Genomic DNA, 18,573 nt, shown 5'->3' on the forward strand with positions numbered 1-18,573 from the left:
TAATTTTTTTATAGAAAGTGTTGCAAAAATCAAAGAATGCATTCTCTATAATGTAATTTTCCCTCTTATTAGAATACAACCTAATTCCAAATGCCTTCAACTAATGTTGAGAGTCTGATCATCTGCTGGGGAAGAGACGTCATAGTAAATCAGGAAAGGGATGTCATTTAAGGAGCCCGTGCAGAGTCCTGCCTCAAGGACAATTTTTGGAGACTACCAGAGCTGAGCCCTGCCTAGCCCTGACCCACTTAAAGGCCTGCGTCAGAGTCCTCACACTTTATTTTTTTAGGACTTGTGCCCTGCCACTACTTCTGGCTGCTTTTTCACCAAGTGCCCCCCACTCTTCTCTTATGGGTGTAGATAAAAAGGGTCAACCTTCTTCCAATAAGGACTCACCCACAGTGTTAACATGGCGAGTCACCCGGGGCCAATGTGTTAGATCCTCACAAAACCCTGCCAATACAAAGACAGGACATCCTGCAGCCCTTCCTCGGTGCTGCCATTGGCTTGTATGTTAATAGAAGGCTATAGAAATTCCATTACTAACTAGAAGAGGTTGTCAAGTTGTCGGCCAACAAAGGCTTCGTTTTTAGCGAGGCTTATTTTTAGTGTGGGCTATTAAGTGTTGCTTGCGACACCTATAAGCCGAAACTATTGCATTAGAGTACAGATGGGGAGGAATGGAATGTGCGGAGGTGACACACAGCTTGTAGGTTTTGTCTGGTTTTGGGCCCACCCATTGACTGCCCACGGATATGCTAATCGCTAAAGCCATTCCCACTCCCTTCCGGCCCCTCCCTGCCCAAAACACCTCCTTGTGGGAACTCTTTGATCTGGCTTTAATGAAGCCTTTCCTTCAAACTTTGCACTCGAATTGCTGGCTAGTGTTTTTTTCAAAGCAGGCTTCTGATAATGAATGGGTTACTTGGAGCGGTAAACTCTCTACTGCTGTAATAGAAATGTTTTACCAGGTCTGCCTTCAGCCACTCGATTTATGAGCACTATGCATATCCTTCACTGAAGTCCTGTTAAAAACAACCATTGGCAAAGCCAACATGGCTTGTGTTGCGGTATTAGGCATTTGCCAGACGCTGCTATCAGATGCCCAGGTACTTGCAACATTTTGCACCCGCTGCCTTCAATGGCCAGTTAATACCACTATGGCTGTGCCTGGCAAGTGCATTTCCTATGCCTAAACAAAAGCCCAAACTGTTGACATTGCCAATGCGTGTTGATTTAATGATGACTCATAAGGCACCAAGGTGAACACAGTCAATTTGCAGCCCGGAAATGGACCCAGCTATCGAGCCACAGCCCTTGGTGAGCCAGCATTGCACTTAAAGTGAGAATGCTTCCAAGGGGAACTAACATTGCAGGCGGTTGAACTCATCTTTCTGAACAAGGGCCCTATTTTTCCGCCCTTACTGTCTCAGAACTTGCCTGCGTGGCGAATTTACCCTCAAGTGTGTACGCATCACTTGCACTATTGGGAGAAACAGAGTAATTTTTAACCCTGTGCTGAACCCCCCAGACCCCCAAACCCACTAAACCCCCCAGCGCCCCGGGGGAGCCCGAACCAGCCGACCGCAGCCTCCGACATGAAGTCACACTGTCTTTCTCTCGTTCTTCTCTTCAGGTGAAAATGTCTGAACTTCACGCTCTTCCCTTTTAGCCGTTGATTAGATCTCTGCTGCCACCCGCTGTCCTTATGTAGGTAGTGCATTCCCTCTCTTGCACAACACAGATGCACACACCAGCGCAGACATGGGGGTGTAGGTATGCATGTATCATATGAAGGAAGCAGCGGATCTTTCTACAAAGATAAATGTGACGCGTACAAGACAGGCGACACGCAATGCCAGTCTCTGGGAATGATGAGGGACCACGCACAAGTTTAGGTGTCTCAAGTTCCCCATCACTATGAGATGTTTCATCAGTAATTCGAGGGCACACACGGGTGTGAACTCAGTCCCCCCAGCTAAAATGAGAAACATTGAACTTTTCCTTGAATTTATTAATTAAAGCCGACTTTGTGGATCGAACTGCAGTCATTAGGTTTGCCTGCTGGACACTTCACCACTGCACTATATAACCGGATAGAAAATGACAAACAAGTAGAGGTGAAATGTAACATTTCGGCACTACATGTTCCAGGGAAAACATTTGTATTGGTTCTTGGAATTTAAAACATGCAAACCTTTTGAAGTTTTCAAAAACACTATTAGAAGAAAATACCCTCTCTTGGTTATGTGTGTGTGTTGATTTCATAAAAGGCAAAATACATTCATCCTGTGCAATTAGGGTGGTTGCACAAAGCCAATTTTATGAAATGTGCAAATTTCACCTTGATATGCAAATTTCTGGGGACATCACATCCCATTGCGTGTGTTGATGAGTCACCCCACTTTTATTTTTAGGATTTGACCCCTGATAATTTATACATTTGGCAAGCACGTCTGTGTACCCCTTCCACACCATCTAGCAGTGGCGCAACACCTTGGGCTGACCCGGCTTCACCCCGCTTTCCCCCTGAAATTTTAGGCTATGTTACTCGACCTGGCTGACCTAAAGAGCCGTGGCCAGACAGAACAGGACAAAGATGTTAAATGGTGCCTGGGCTTCAAGGCCAGCAATTACCAACGGAAAGCATATCACTGTTGGCACCTGCATTCATATGCCTACTTTTTAGGCAATTGAAATCGTGATGCAGAGTCAAAGCAACATTTCAGAATGAGAAATACCACCAGTATAGTGCAGGACTAGGCTTGTGAGCCATCGGTGTGGGCCATAAATCCCGAAGCCCAAGAAGGGTTAATTTATTTCAAAATATTCCTCTTGTTTGTAATACTAAATTGATCAATGCCCACACCGATGGCTCACAAGCCTTGGCCTCTTTTCCCTGCATCAATTTATAACTGCCCGGCGATACTTGACAGTGGGCTGCACCCCACAGAATTAACATAACGGACATATTTTCAACCGGCATAATACTGCAACCTAACCAGCTGTGCCCACTCACCCACACACATAATATTATTCATAGCAACACCACTTGAAAACCATGTCCCTCGTCTAAGCTCAGTCTGTGTTTCAACGGATCTACGTGATATTACCACGGCTGCATTTCCCACGACGGAAATGGTTGCACAGGAAATGCAAGAACACAAAATGTTCGAACATTTCCCATGCGAACATGCAGGGGTTTCCCCCGCAACCCCTGCTCACTATATTCTGTAGTAGTGAGCGGGATGTTGCGGGGGACACCTCCGCAGCCCCTGTTTTTTTTTAGTTTTTAGTTTTTATTAATGTTCTGTCGGGAGAGCTTGGGGTTTTCCCCCGCAACCCCCGCTCACTGTAGTGAGCGGAGTGTTGCGGGGGACACTCCCCCACCCCCCGCAGCCTTTTCAATTATTTTTTTTTTCATACCGACCCCACCAAAACACGTAAACACATACCACGAAAAGTTTGAACTTTTGGTAGTTAGAACTTTTCGTGGTGTGTGTTTTAGGTCTTTTGGTGGGGTCGGTCATTTTTATACGGACATTTTGTCCTATTCCGTTTCAACATGTGCACTCCAGATAACTTCTCTTCAGTATCTCCTACCTATGCCATGGCATGTATCCCTTCTTGGTTTCTTCCAACCTATCTCATCTATCTAGGCTTCCTCCTCTTCATAGTCTGTGAGGTTGCTAATCTGACTTTTAAAATGTTTGTGTCGCTATGTGCACCATGACAAAGTCCCCGGCCTGACTGTATTAATGGACGTTGGGGCTGCAAAAAGGGGATAAGCAGCCCCAAGTAAGATCATGCTAAGCGCAGAAGCAGCATGGGGAGGGTCCCTTGGCAACCCCCGCTATGCCACACACAAAATGCAGGGACTTGTCACAGTGCAAATGAAAATGCCCGTTTAGGGGAATAGAGGAGTGCATTATCCAGCAGAGAAGGTAGCTCGTGCGCCCCTGGCTCTCCTCATGTGAGGAGATGGGGGCTCCAGGTGAGGGAGGAGTGGGACAAACCCTTGAGGTGGAGAGTTAAGAGACCCACTGTAGCCACTGGCCTAGCAGTTCAGGCTGGCCTGCTACCATTGGTGGCAGTACCTGACTGATTTGTGGTTATAGTTTGTCTCACTATGTGAGAGAGGGTATGCCCAGACGTGGGTCCCTTGCTCGCTGTGCCACAGGGAACCAAGCTGCACCTCACTGAGGGGGCCCAACAAGGCCGAAACATATCTGGGGTTGCTTGTGTTTCCATGCAAAGGGGACCTGCCTAAGTAGTTCGGGCTGGGCTGCTACCATTTGTGGCAGTACCTGACTGATTTGCATATGGTTGGACCCCTTTTGCAATGGCACAGCCTGGCTAAAATAAACGGTGGTGTGGAAGGTTGCCCAGAGCAATGCCAGTGGTTCAGATTCATTCAAAACCTTCCACCCATCACTTTTGTGGTTATAGTTTGTCTCACTATGTGAGAGAGGGTATGCCCAGACAGGGATCCCTTGCTCACTGTGCCATAGGGAACCAAGCTGCACCTCACTGAGGAGGCCCATCAAAGCAGAAACATGTCTGGTGTTGCTTGTGTTTCCGTGCAGAGGGGACCTGGCCTAGCAGTTCTGGCTGGGCTGTTACCATTGGTGGCAGTACCTGACTGATTTGCAAATGGCTGGACTCCTTTTGCAATGGCGCAGACGGGCTAAAAAACGGTGGTGTGGAAGGTTGCCCAGAGCAATGCCAGTGGTTCAGCTTCATTCAAAACCTTCCACCCATCACTTTTGTGGTTATAGTTTGTCTCACTATGTGAGAGAGGGCATGCCCAGACGTGGGTCCCTTGCTCGCTGTGCCACAGGGAACCAAGCTGCACCTAACTGAGGAGGCCCAACAAGGCTGAAACATGTCTGGGGTTGCTTGTGTTTCCGTGCAGAGGGGACCTGGCTAAGCAGTTCGGGCTGGGCTGTTACCATTGGTGGCAGTACCTGACTGATTTTCATATGGCTGGACTCCTTTTGCAATGGCGCAGACGGGCTAAAAAACGGTGGGGTGGAAGGTTTCCCAGAGCAATGCCAGTGGTTCAGATTCATTCAAAACCTTCCACCCATCACTTTTCTGGTTATAGTTTATCTCACTATGTGAGAGAGGGCATGCCCAGACGTGGGTCCCTTGCTCGCTGTGCCACAGGGAACCAAGCTGCACCTCACTGAGGAGGCCCAACAAGGCAGAAACATGTCTGGGGTTGCTTGTGTTTCTGTGCAGAGGGGACCTGGCTAAGCAGTTCGGGCTGGGCTGCTACCATTGGTGGCAGTACCTGTCTGATTTGCATATGGCTGGACCCCTTTTGCAATGGCGCAGACGGGCTAAATAACTGTGGTGTGGAAGGTTGCCCAGACCAATGCCGTTGTTCAGATTAATTCAAAACCTTCCACCCATCACTTTTGTGGTTATAGTTTGTTTCTCTATGTGAGAGAGAGTATGCCCAGACGTGGGTCCCTTGCTGCGCCTTAGGGCACCAGCCTGCACCTCTCAGAGGAGGCCCAAATAGCCCGAAACATCTAGGGTTGCTTGTGTTTCCGTGCAGAGGGGACAAGGCCTAGCAGTTCGGGTTGTGCTGCTACCATTGGTGGCAGTACCTGACTGATTTGCATATGGCTTGACCCCTTTTGCAATGGCGCAAAAGGACTAAAAAATGGTGGTGTGGAAGGTTGCCCAGAGCAATTCCAGTGGTTTAGATTCATTCAAATCCTTCCACTCATCACTTTTGTGGTTATAGTTTTTCTCACTATGTGAGAGAGGGTATGCCCAGACATGGGTCCCTTTCTTGCTGCGCCTTAGGGCAGCAAGCTGCACCTCTCTGAGGAGTCCCAACAAGGCCAAAACATGTCCTGGGTTGCATGTGTTTCCGTGCAGAGGGGATCTGGCCTAGCAATTTGTGCTGGGCTGGTACCATTGGTGGCAGTACCTGACTGATTTACATATGGCTGGACCCCTTTTGCAATGGTGCAGACGCGCTAAAAAACAGTGGTGTGGACAGTTGCCCAGAGCAATGCCAGTGGTTCAGATTCATTCAAAACCTTCCACCCATCACTTTTGTGGTTAGAGTTAAGATACCCAACAGGCTGGCAGGAGCAAGACCCAGAGGGTTGGGAGAGAAAGGTTAAAAAGGTTGTTGAAGAGATTGACCCAGAGGATCAGCAGAAGAAAGACCCTGAAGTGTGGAAGGAAGAAGGTGTCCAAATGGGTGATGAAGGTTAGAGAGTTAGAAGAGAATTGAGGAACTTTAATTGTTGTAAGAGAAGAGGCCACATGTGTGATAGAGGTGCTCAAAAGAGTGAAGAAGGTGGGAGACTTAGAAGAGAATTGGGGAACCTTAATTGTAACAGAAGTGCCCAAATAAGTGACAAAGGAGCCCAAAAGAGTGAATTTGATTTGATGTATTTATTTAATTCATTAATTATACCACGCTTGTTCCTCAAAGAGGAACATCCGAACAGACACTGTATCTGTGCGCAGATGTTAAATTGAGAGCAGCCATCATAGAAAAGCCAAATAGAAAGATTAGATTAAAAGTGTGTTTTGAGTTAATTTCGGAACAATTGGAAGGAATCGAGATTCTGAAGAGCAAAAGGGAGCAAAAGGGAGGGCATTCCAAGCCTGAGGACCAAGCAGCGAATAGCGCCTATCATCTCTATGGACAAAGTGAGATGTGTTTACTTGCAGTAGCTTTTGAGCAGGGGAATGAAGAGATCACCCCGGATGATAAGGAGTACATTTAGAGGCCAAGTACAGAGGAGCCAGACCGTGAATGCACTTAAAGACAACGCAGGGGGCCTTAAAAAAGATCCTCTGTTGAACTGGCAGCCAATAATGTGGAGCGGAGTTGGGAGCTGAGACGGAGAGCAGTCTGCAGCAGTGAGCAGCCAGTCCACATCCTTTTGCAGGAAGTTCGCTATATTTGCCCAAACACACCGCGGAGCGGTGAGCGGAGTTGGGAGCTGAGGTGGAGAGCAGTCTGCAGAAGTGAGCAGCCAGTCCACATCCTTTTGCAGGAAGTTCGCTATATTTGCCCAAACACACCACAGAGCGGTGAGCGGAGTTGGGAGCTGAGGTGGAGAGCAGTCTGTAGCAGTCCGCTGTAGACACGCAGCAAGAGCATAATGGAGCCTGAAGTGCGTCCTAAAGGGAGACCCTCCAGGAAGCCTAGTCTGCCTATCATGCAAGTCAGCAAAGAGTTAGAAGACATGAGCTCGACCATCGGCACGTCATTAAGTAATAGAGCTAAGAACTCCACGAACTCAGAACCTAATGGCTCTATTTCTCAAAAAATTGTGATCCAAAGATGTACGATAAACAAAAACACTAAAGTAACAGAAAGAAAAATGGAACTTACCGTGGCACCCGTGGGGTTCTTGCCGTCAGCAGCAACATCGGCTTCAGAGTTGGCCCCTGCGATGCCACTGCACCAGGTCTCTAGCGACTCCAACGGTGCGGGGGCTGGATCGGAGGCTGGACCGGAGGTTGGTCCGGAGGTTGGAGTGCCCCTGTGCGCCGCGAGTGGTGCGGTGGGCATGGAGCGAGAGTGGAAAGGAAAGGAGAGTCGAGAGGTGAGCGTGATACCTCCATCTTCCCCGCCCGCGGCCATGAGCAGTCCGCTGTCCGCCACTATGGCGAGTGCCTTCAGCGCGAGAGCTGTCGGAGGACGGCTCCCGCCTGAAGCAAAGTGGAACGCTAGTGGTGGGGAGGGGCTGTGCGGAGGGGAGGAAGAGCCTGGTGACGTGGGCTGGCGCGTGCATGGCATCCACGCCGACGGCTAGTGGGAAAAAAGCCCTGAGTGCCGGGTTCCCGCTTCCAGAAGTTTCTGCAGTGGGGGCCAAGAGCCCAGACGCTCGTAGGCAGTCGGAGTCAAGCATATTTGAAAAAAGGACAGAAGTAACTATGACACCAGCTCTGGAGGAATCCAACTTGGTGCAGCCACAGAAGAGTATTAAAATAAAGGCAATGATTCACCAGTCTGACAAGGCCAATGATGACATTTTATTGTCTGCAAAGCACTTGGCTACCAAGAACCAGTCTAGAAAAGACTCGGAGGCATTCATAAATGGTCTGAACAACAATCTGGACAATAAATGCCCAATTGATAGTGCACCTATGGACAGAGACACAAATCCAGAGAGAGACACAGTCAATGAACGGAAATTTCGACCAAAGAATCAGAGGGAGAACACTTAAAACTAACACCAAGAGCATCAAAAAAAAAAAGAATGAAAACAAAAAAAGACCTAAAACTGACAAAATCAAAAAAACTATAACCAACAAACGACTGGGAAAGGAGTTAAAAGAATCAAAAACTTTACCTAAAGAGATAAAAGTGATCAAAAGGAGAAGTGCTTCCTCCAAAATCCTACCCAATCTACTTCTATCATGCCCCCTTAAGGCATTTTTCACACAACAGTATAAAAGAAAATTGATCACGGAGATTGAAGTTTCAGACGCAGAGATGCTGGAAGTAGCACACGATGATCCTCCAGGGTCAAAGCAGAGAAGAACAGACTCAATCTGGTGCCAAGCACCAAAAATAATCACGGCAGACGTAGATCCCGAAAGAAACTTGAACAACAGCATTATGGAGCAAACTATAAATAAAAGTGACACAAGGGGGGCCAGTCAAAAGGCCCTGGGTCAACCATCAAACAATATCGTATTGGAGATCAAAGAAGCAAATGACAATCCCAAAAAAATTAAAGCTTCTTTGCAGGTGCAGTTAGCACCTGAAAAGCTAATCGTGGAAGAGTTAATGAGAGAAGCTCCCATTTCAATTAAACAACCACAAAACGATCAAGGCCGAAGCTCCTGTTTGGGTGAAAAAGAGCGGAGGTATGCATGGACTAAGCCCCACCTGGACACAGGCATACTCAAGATGCCGTCCGTGATGAACTCGGATGGAGAGGGTCGTCTGCCTGGCTTCGAGGCATCGAAGCAAAGATTCTCAAGTGGCCGAATAACAATAGACCAAGACCAAAGTGTGCTGATGGAACATTCAGCTCCAGATTCACCGGCACCACAAAGAAGATCTGAGAAAAGCCAAACCTCTCCAAAAAATCGCTGACTCAGCGACATTGCACCAGGAATGCAGAAAGTCTCCCAAAACGAGAAGCCAGACATGATTGCAATTATGTCGGCAATGACAGTCGTACTTGCACCATTCTGCAAATTGTACGAAGCTATAAAAGAAGAGATCCGAGACAACACAGCAATTTTGACAAACATGATCATGAAAATGTCACATGTGGAAAGTTATATAACGGCGGTAGAAGATCTGAAAAATATGCAGCACCAAACCTGGAATAGCAAAATTGAAGAACTAGAAAGAAAGATTGAAGACCTGGAGTGACGGCACGGCAATCCTACCACGGCACAGACCGTGCCGCCAATGAGGCATTACGAAGACGGGCTGCGGATAGCGAAACAAAATACATCTTTCCCAGAACCGGCTCCCGAGCCAAAGCTGGTAAAAGCAGCCCAAAACAAAAACAGAGATTAGTCAAAGACAAATATGGTACAGTCGGTCCTAAGACTTAAGAAAACGACACCTCCCCCAGAAGAGTTGATAGTCCCAGCGGAGGCTCAACTAGAAGAAGCAACCAAAACAAGATCTCCAAGAACAGCGGAGGAGTTCATGACAGACCCGGTCCTAATGAATTTATCTCAATATGGGAACTCAATGACTCCAACAGTAACGAGGATGACAACACGCCATCGAGTAAGAGCAAAGAGAGGACCAAGGTAGGCGACCTTAATAAAGCTACGACAGAGAAGGATCAGCTCGAAAGAGACCGGGGCGAAGGCCAAGAAAAGCAACATGAAAACTTGTACCAGAAAAAAAAACTATGTCAAAACGAGGATCAAGATAAAACGCCTCCGCCGAAGATCAGATGGCGAAGCAGGATCGAGCTCCAACAACAGAAAACAAAGGAAGAGATCTGTCTATTTAAGTTAGAACAACAAGATCCAAAAAAAGATTTCCTTATATTGAACCGACCTACTGTTGTCCAGATTATGAAGAAAACAAAATCCTTAAGGAAATTCAGAAGTGAAGATCTGAATTTAGTAGAACCGTACCACAGTGGGAAAACAGCTAAGGCATACCTACATGTAAAAGCAGAAGGTATCAAACTCATCAAACGATCGGCCTTCGAAGAAAATGAGCAGTTGGGCTTTCTCTTAACTGAAATAAAAAAAATGGGAAAGAAAGGAGAGAGTAAGCGAAATGATACCCTGAGAACGCAAGAAAAAAATCACCAGCGGACGGAGAAGGAACGGCACGGTAAAGATTACACTCCTGTGTATCAAAAGAAGATCGGGGACCACACTGAGATAAAACAGCGACATGGGCATGAGGCCCAACATAAAGAAGTACCTAGAAGACTTAAAATTTCAAGCAGTGCCAGGAAACAGAGACACCCGACTGAGAGGGTGGAAAAGAAAAATACAGTGAAAGATCAGACCCGTGTATTCAAGTTAGAACAACTGGACCCAAAGAAAGATCATATGCCATCAAATAGGCCGACAGTACTCCAGATAATGAAGAGATCTAAATTTCTAAGGCATTTAAGATCTGAAGACCTCTAGTTAGTGGAACCATACCACATTGATAAAAGAGACAAAGCCTACATCCATATAAAAACAGAGGGAATGAAGGAAATCGAACAGCTGGCATTCAAAGAATTGGAACAGATGAGCCTCCGTTTGACAGAAATAAAAAAAACAGAAATGAACGAATGTGATAAGTTCATCGATACTGCAAGAAAACAGGTAACCCATTCTGATCTCTTCGAGCAGGGACACCGACTTGCCAGAAGCACGAGTACGGAAGAGTTTCATCACTATCCACAAACTGAACCTTCACCGAATGATGATGCGCCAAAATACATGGAAAAGACGCCCGAAATGGGTCAACTGAAAGGCCCCTGGAATTGGCTGACATCGACGTGGAACAAGAAAAGCAACAAATAGCAGCGACCTGGGTCGGTCCTCGACAACTCCACCGCAGTAGCCACCGGAGAGGAACCGCCCGAAAAGGAGCTTTTCTGGTTGGGATCTTGGAACACTCGAGGCCACTCACATTTAACGATGGTTGGAGACGTGAACCTAGGCAGATTTGACATTTTGTGTTTACAAGAGACGTGGCTGATGGCCAAACCAGCGCTTGATGGCTTCTCCATAGAAATCTCAGCAGCTGAGAAAGGTCTGTTAGGAAGACCGTAAGCGGGCTTACTAATAGCAATCAAAACGGGACGGGACCTGGCTGAACCGCGAAAGTGGAAAGAAACGTACGAAATGCTGGTGATTGTGACAACTTGAGCCCAACGTGACATAAAAAAGGGAGAAGGTCACTCGAACCGGTTAGCAATAATAAACTGCTATTGGAACCCTCAGCGCATGTCAACCAAATCATTTTGCTCAAACATGAGCACCACGATTGACCAGCTATACGAAGAGTTCGAAGACATTGAAATTGTCATCTGTGGAGATCTCAACGCAAACTGTAACAATCTGTCACGGGCAATGCTAACTAGCAACCAACAGCCTGCAACATCGGACCCAACCAGGGAGCGAGGGAAAGAATGGAAGGACCTCATTGCCACAAGAAACATCCAAAACATAGACACATTGTTCCCAAACCAAATGAACATCCCAACCTGGGAACGTGGGGCGTCAAAAGCAACATTAGACTATATTTGCATCTCAGCAGGTCTAATAGAATGCATTGAGAGCTTTCAAGTTAAAAGAACTATTAACTACGACCACAACTTGTTGACATGAACATGGCAAGGATGGAGACCAGCAAAAACTGGATATCCGGATATCCTCTAGAAACGGAAACAAACAGCCAACAAACATGGCTAAGGCTAACTGAAGCATGGGACCAGAAAGTCTTGTCCACCAGGTTAAACAAGATAGACGAAAGACCAGACTACATACCGTTACTACTGCCATTCAAAAAACCGCTGAAGGGAAGATGTGAAAATTTCGACCAGCCAAAACATGCTTACAATAAAGCTCTGGTTGAACAAAGAAAACTGGGACACCGCTTGAAAAAAAGGGCAAAGAAGACAAATACCAACGAGGACTGGGCGAAATGGTACCTAGAAATAAAAAGGTACCAAAACTGGCAGCAACAACACAGGGCAATCCAATACCAACATGATGCAGAGGACATGATGAAAAGAATAGCATCCAAGAAATCAAGTGAATTCTGGTCACTGATAAAAAGTACATCTTCAACACAGAATATTCCACTGAGCAACGCAGTTTCGGAGGACAAATGGATAAACTACCTGACGACAGAATTTGAAGAGTTAAAGGAAATACCGTCTGCCAAGGTGGGTAACCCTAAATCCACCTGGGTGAATCTGTCAAACACTGAAGACATTGAAGCCAAAATCAAGAAGCTAAAAACATCTAGAGCTCCAGGTCATGACGGTCTGACAAATGTGATACTCAAACAGTTTCCCAACGAGTGGTCAATTGTGATCAGCAAGATATTCGCTGAATGTGAGACAAAACAACAAATTCCAGAGTCTTGGCAGAAGCAGTGATCGTGCCGATCTACAAGAAGGGGAGCCATGATGACCCGGAGAACTTGCTTGACATCATAGGCAAAATCTATGCAACCCTTCTCTTAGGCCACCTTAGAGTTTGGGAAAAAACCGGACCATTGAAAGATAACCTCCAAACGGGCTTTCAAAAAAATTGAAGCACTTTAATCAACATCATGATTATCAACATCTTAAAAGCTAAGGTGGACGAAGGGGCCCCAAAGGTCCACCTAGCTTTTATCGATCTATCAAAAGCGTTCAACAAAATTGATCGAAATATGCTGTGGACTAAATTACACTCTTGGAAATGCCCCCAATCAGTGCTCGACCCAATCAAAGCGCTTCACTCACAAAACACTATAAGAGGGAAATTAAGTCAGCAAGGATTGTTATCTGAGGAAATCAAGGTAAACAGAGGGGTCAAACAGGGCTGCCCTCTGGCACCAGCCCTATTTATTGCTTTTCTAGGCGACTTTCACATTTCTGAAGCTGAAAGCAGGAGCTTCCCGCCGAAAATGGGTAAAACCACCATCCCAAGACTTTTATATGCAGATGATGTTATCCTAATCGATCAGACTAAAATTGGATTACAACGAAAGTTAACTAATCTGGCGAAATACATCAATGAAAATTGTCTTGAAATCAACAAAAACAAAAACAAAGTTTGGACGATTGAGAAAGCACCGAAAAAAGAATCCAAACAGCTGTCCTGGTTCCTTGATAATGTCAAAATTGAATCAGTAAAAAACATCAGATACATGGGTGTTGAAATTGACAGTTCAGGAACAGATATGGCTATGCAAAACATGCTTTGGGACAAAGCCAAAAGATTAACATCGCAAATGAGAGTCATTGACAAATAATTTGGAAAGTTCTCACTAATCCCTGCAATAAAGTTCTACAAAGGAAACGTGATTCCAGCACTGGTGTATGGAATGGAAGTCTCACTTTTCACCCCAACCACGATCTGGAGAAGACTGGAGGGGCTGGTCTGGAAGGCAGTAGTAGGAGTCCCTAAATCAACATCTATGGCGGCCATTAGAAGAGAGCTGGGTCTAGTATCCCTCTCATCCATGGTAGACCAAAGCGCCATGAGTTTGTTCAGGAAAATAATCCTAGCTGAGACGTTGCCGGCTTTTAATATCATTAAGGACGAACTGGAAAGTGGCAAATGCGCGGCACTGAACAGATGGGTGGAGAAGAGGAAAGAGAAACTACAGGAAATAGCTTGTACAGAAAAAGAGCTGAAAGAAAATACGGACAGAATTAAACAAAAAAATGAAAAAGATGGATTAGATACATAGACTGGAGTCAGCCGCAGAGAATAAACTATTAGCCCATCTCCCCGCTACGTTCAACAAAGTGAAATCTCTGCTAAAGTACTGTGTAAAATTTCCAGAAAAAAAGAAAAAGAATGCTGTTCATGAAAGCAAGATTAAATTTGCTGTTAACACAGGAAATCCTTACCATCAGGGGTGTCTCTAACAAAAAAGAGTGTCGACTGTGTAAAAAGATGGAGGTGAAGGAAACTCTGAAACATCTAGTAATAGATTGTCCTAACACCAAACAAACAGAGCAGTTCACCTGCTACTGCTGATCGAGAACCTGTGGATGATCCGTGAAAATGATCTATGGAACAGATTAACATCAGGCGAAACCACGAGATGGACGGTGGCTATGGTGAATCTAATCGACGCAACATTCCGAACAGATTAGGGAGACTTCACCGCCTCTCTCTAGGAGGACTTCGCTCTCAGAAGTAAAAAGGGGACTTATTTGACGCGGCAAGCAGCATGAGATAACCCTAAACGTGAAATTTCAAACGTTTAGACAAGAGAGCTTCGAAAGTCAAAGAATTTTTGATACATTTTTCAGGGTTTTCCTGAAAAAACAAGTCAAAATAAAATTTAAAAGAAAAAATAATGTGATCAGCGTGAGGGAGGAACAGATGTGGGTTTAGGTAGGTTATAAAAAAAGAAGTCTGATCGCTGCTTTCTGAGCCACCTGCAGACATTGAATTTGACATACTGGGATCCCAGCTAGTATAGCATTGCAGTAGTCAACCTTGGAATTGACCAATGCTCCAACAACTACTGGTTGATCTTTCTTAGTGATAAGCATGAGGATGGTCGCAGGAGTCTAATCCGAGAATAGATATATTTAACCATCTCTCCAATCTGCAAATTATGTGTCAGATTAGACTGCCATATACAGTGGGCTTTTTACTTTGTGTGAGAATGCTGTAGGCATGTCAAATAGGACTGTACATGAATTTACTTGTATCACAATCTGTTCAGATCCCTTCTTGCGTACTAGAGGTGTGGGGTTGATTGATGGTTTAAAAACCGATATCCATCCCTTGACTTCTGGTGCTCCAGAAGTTGATTTGTCACAAAGTCGACTGTGACGAATGCTGCCGACAGGTCAAGCATGACCAGCAGACTGAGGTCACCCTCATCAGCAAATTTGAGTAGGTCATCCCACACCAAAATAAGTGTTGTCTCTGGACCATAGCAGGGTCGGAAGCCTGATTGAAATGTGCCAAGAATATTGGGAGCTTTCATGAACTTCTGTAGAACCTTTTTCTAAAATGTTGGCAGGCCATATGAGAACTGCAATTGGGCGATAGTTCATGAGTGCATTATTATTCAATGTGGATTGCTTCAATAGCGCAACCACACCTTCCGCAAATGATGAGTTGACAAAACTAGTGGTAAAATTGCTACGTTCAGAAACATGGCGATTTGCCAAGCAGGCAGGGATGGGATCATAATTATAATTTGATGGTGTTAAACTTGCAGTTAGGGGGAACGTTTCCTCGAGGATACCTGGGGTAAATTTGCATTTCTCAACAGAAACCTGTGAGTGATCAATGTCAGGAAAGGCCGGTTCGGAAATAGAAGGTTGTGAGTCAATGTTCAGGCGAATGGTATTAACTTTATTCATAAACAAAACTAATTAAAATAGTTTGTGGATGGACACCGAGATGATGAAATGCATGGAGAGTTTCATAATTTTCTATAGCATCAAAAAGCTCTTTGGGCCTAGTAATTGCTGTTTCAATCTGGTTTTGTAGAAAGCATGATTTAGCAGCAAGAAAAGCTGTTTTTATAGATGTTAAGTGCTGAGGAAGCAGTCTGGCGATGATGTGGGATATTTTATTTGTGCCACATTTTTTCTTTTTTGCATTAATCCTTCTTTAGCGGCCTAAGGGAGGCAGAATACCATTCATTAACCTGATTGGATGTAGTTATTCTCGATTTAATAGGAGCAAAGGTATCACAGGATTTCCGTAACTTGGACATATTGGAGTTAAATAAGTCTAAACATTTTAAATAAGAGTTGTAGGGAGCCAGAACAGATTATTTTACAGTCCATTGGATCTGATCAAGATCCTGTAGACTGCGTGATGAAATAACAGCTTGTGAAACATTTTTGTAGGAGACAGAAATCTTCCTGAGTATGAAAAATCCTCACATGGTGATGAGACCAAGAAATTGGTATGGTCTCCTGAAATATCAGACCCTGTCGTTTAGGAATTAATAAGTCAAGAGAGTGGGCCTCATTCTGACCCTGCCAGTCCAGAAACAAGGGTGCCGGTAAGATAACCGGCACTGTTGTTTCTGATCAGCATATTACAGGTCTGCAGCCACGGTTGGCAGACCAGTCACAGAAGTATCGGGATCTGTTGGACTGGGGAACAACATTTTACCGGCGCCTGACTTTCCGGGCCCGCCACGGGTTGTAATCTTCCCCGGGCACCGGGAAGTCAGGCATCAGTAAATATTTACGAGTAGCACCGGCAGGGTTACCGCCGGACCCATAATGAGACCCAATGACCGTCTAAGTGGGACAGGGGTGAGGTAAGAAGGGAAAGATCGTGTGATGAAAGGATTTTGTGAAGTTTAGAGGTATCTGGGTTCTCTGGGGCATCGCACCAAATATTAAGATGTCTGAGAATAATCAGGTTTAAGGATTGTATGGCATCAGGTGGGAGAGTAGGAAGAGAATTCGAGAACCTTAGTAGTTGTAAGAGAATTGTCCAAATAGATGAAGATGGTGAGAAGGACAGCAGATGGCTAGCACCAGAATACATTGAAGAGCGGTTGATGAGAATAGGAGAAAGGAGAAAGAGACTGAATTGTGGGAATAGGGGTCGGAAGAGGCAGAGTGGGAAATCTTTGGGAGGGTGAATGAGGAGGAGGTAGAAGGAAGTGATGGGGAACCAGTGTAGAATGTCTAGGAGGCGAAGGAGGAGATGAACAATTCCAGGCGGGAAGAGATGGCTACACCCATGAAAGCAGAGAGAGAGCTCAGTCTAGTGCAAAGCTGTGTGAGAGTAAAGCTTGAGGTGAGACAATGAGGGGGGAGAGAGAGAGTCTGAAGCAGGTGGTGGGAGAACCAGGGTCCCTGGAGAGATGGAGGCAGGGAGAGAGGGTCATAGTGAGAGCTCTGTCCCGACCTTAGGGGGGCCTCCAGTTATCGCATGGCTCCTATACTTAATGAAAGCCCTACCACTCCCCACCCCACTTAGAATCCATCCATAGGCTCTACGACCAGGGCTAAAATCCACGCTAGAAGACTAAGGAAAAGAGACTCTGAGAACTGTGAGTCTAAAGGTATGTAAATCCCTCAGAAACCCACAACAAGAATGTCTAGATTAGGGTTCATAGGGCCCATAAGCCAAAGACTGTAAAATCTGGTTGTTGTACTGATTTGCCCGGTTCCAGACTTAATAAGAACCAGTGGCATAGCCATGGTGTGAGAGGGGGGCAGTCACCCCCCTGGCTCACCCGTTTCCAGTGCGCCCTCCCGCTGGCATCCTATTATCGCCCCCCCCCCCTCCACCATGGCACCAAAAGCTTCTACCACTACTTCTAAGAACTGTGAGAACTATTGTTCAACACGTTCTACGTCACAAAATCCTCATCTTCAAAAACGTGTTTTTAAATCTTCGTTATTTAACAAATACTAATAACCTGTAATGGATTGTACTCACTAACCTGTGTCTCGTCTACAACCCCCAACTTTGTACAAGCGCAGTGATAACTTCGGCTCTGAGCGCTATATCAAATGAACAAATAAATAAATAAGATGGACACTTTCTTACGTCAAATTGTCCCAGAGCATTGCCCCACCATAAAGAATAACCATCCTCACAACGTTCACTTTTATTTAGACCTTATCTGTTATTGTGGCCACCACTTTTGCTAATGAAGTGTTTTCCCATGCCTTGCCTCTGTCGATGTTGCTGAGTCATGTCAGTCACGTGACGGTATCTTTTGTCTGACAGTTATTGATCTGTGCCCTGATACTCCGGTAGCTTGCTCTTGGCTGCTGTTGTTAACATGTAAGCCCAGGCATCGTGGACCGCTAATGTTGCCCTTGAAATGTTGCGTACTTGTGTGATTCCTGTATGAAGGTCAGGGGACTGACTGCAGGCGAGTTCACGTGCTTACATTTATCGATGCCTTGCCAGCATAGCAAGCGATTTCTTGTGAGCGGGAGGAAGGGTGGCAGTCATTCTTACATCCCATAATTTGTTATGTTTGGAGGGGCCCGATTTTGTCTTTTGTGCTGGGCCTCCCAAGGGGCGTGAACGGCAGGCCATGCAGATGCAAGGGGGGAAAGGGGGGCTCTGGTCTGCAACCCAGCTAATCTCTGTTCTCGAGCCGACCCCTAGGTTGGAGACAGAGAGTGTTAGACAGACTGTTCCTGAGCAGAGACCCGCGATCTGACCCATGTCCTCAGACACAGGTGGGCTGGGCACACTGCGTGCTGTCCTCAGGACCCCCAGCCGCGAGGCCTCCCATCTCTCTGGGGAAGGGACACCTTCCTATCAGTGGGGGTCAGAGGCCCGAGCACGAGCAGTCCCAGACAGGCTGCCCCCTCCACCTTGGCTCTTCTTCAAGGAAACGGGGCGGCTGCGGTGCAAGCAGAAGCAAAGCCGTCGCGGGGGTGTTGGGCAAGTGCTCCCCACACAAGCAGG

The 18,573-nt window shown here is 46.0% G+C and overlaps 1 protein-coding gene across 1 annotated transcript in view; it reads left to right on the forward strand.

Moving 5' to 3' along the window:
• LOC138503329 (lysophospholipid acyltransferase 2-like) overlaps positions 1-18,573 on the forward strand; it is a 228,382-nt gene that overhangs the window by 107,347 nt on the left and 102,462 nt on the right. The gene's annotated exons all lie outside the window — the stretch shown is intronic.

The sequence above is a fragment of the Ambystoma mexicanum genome, chromosome 11, assembly GCF_040938575.1.
Source record: "Ambystoma mexicanum isolate Mex_15411 chromosome 11, UKY_AmexF1_1, whole genome shotgun sequence".
In the NCBI taxonomy this organism is placed as follows: Eukaryota; Metazoa; Chordata; class Amphibia; order Caudata; family Ambystomatidae; genus Ambystoma; species Ambystoma mexicanum.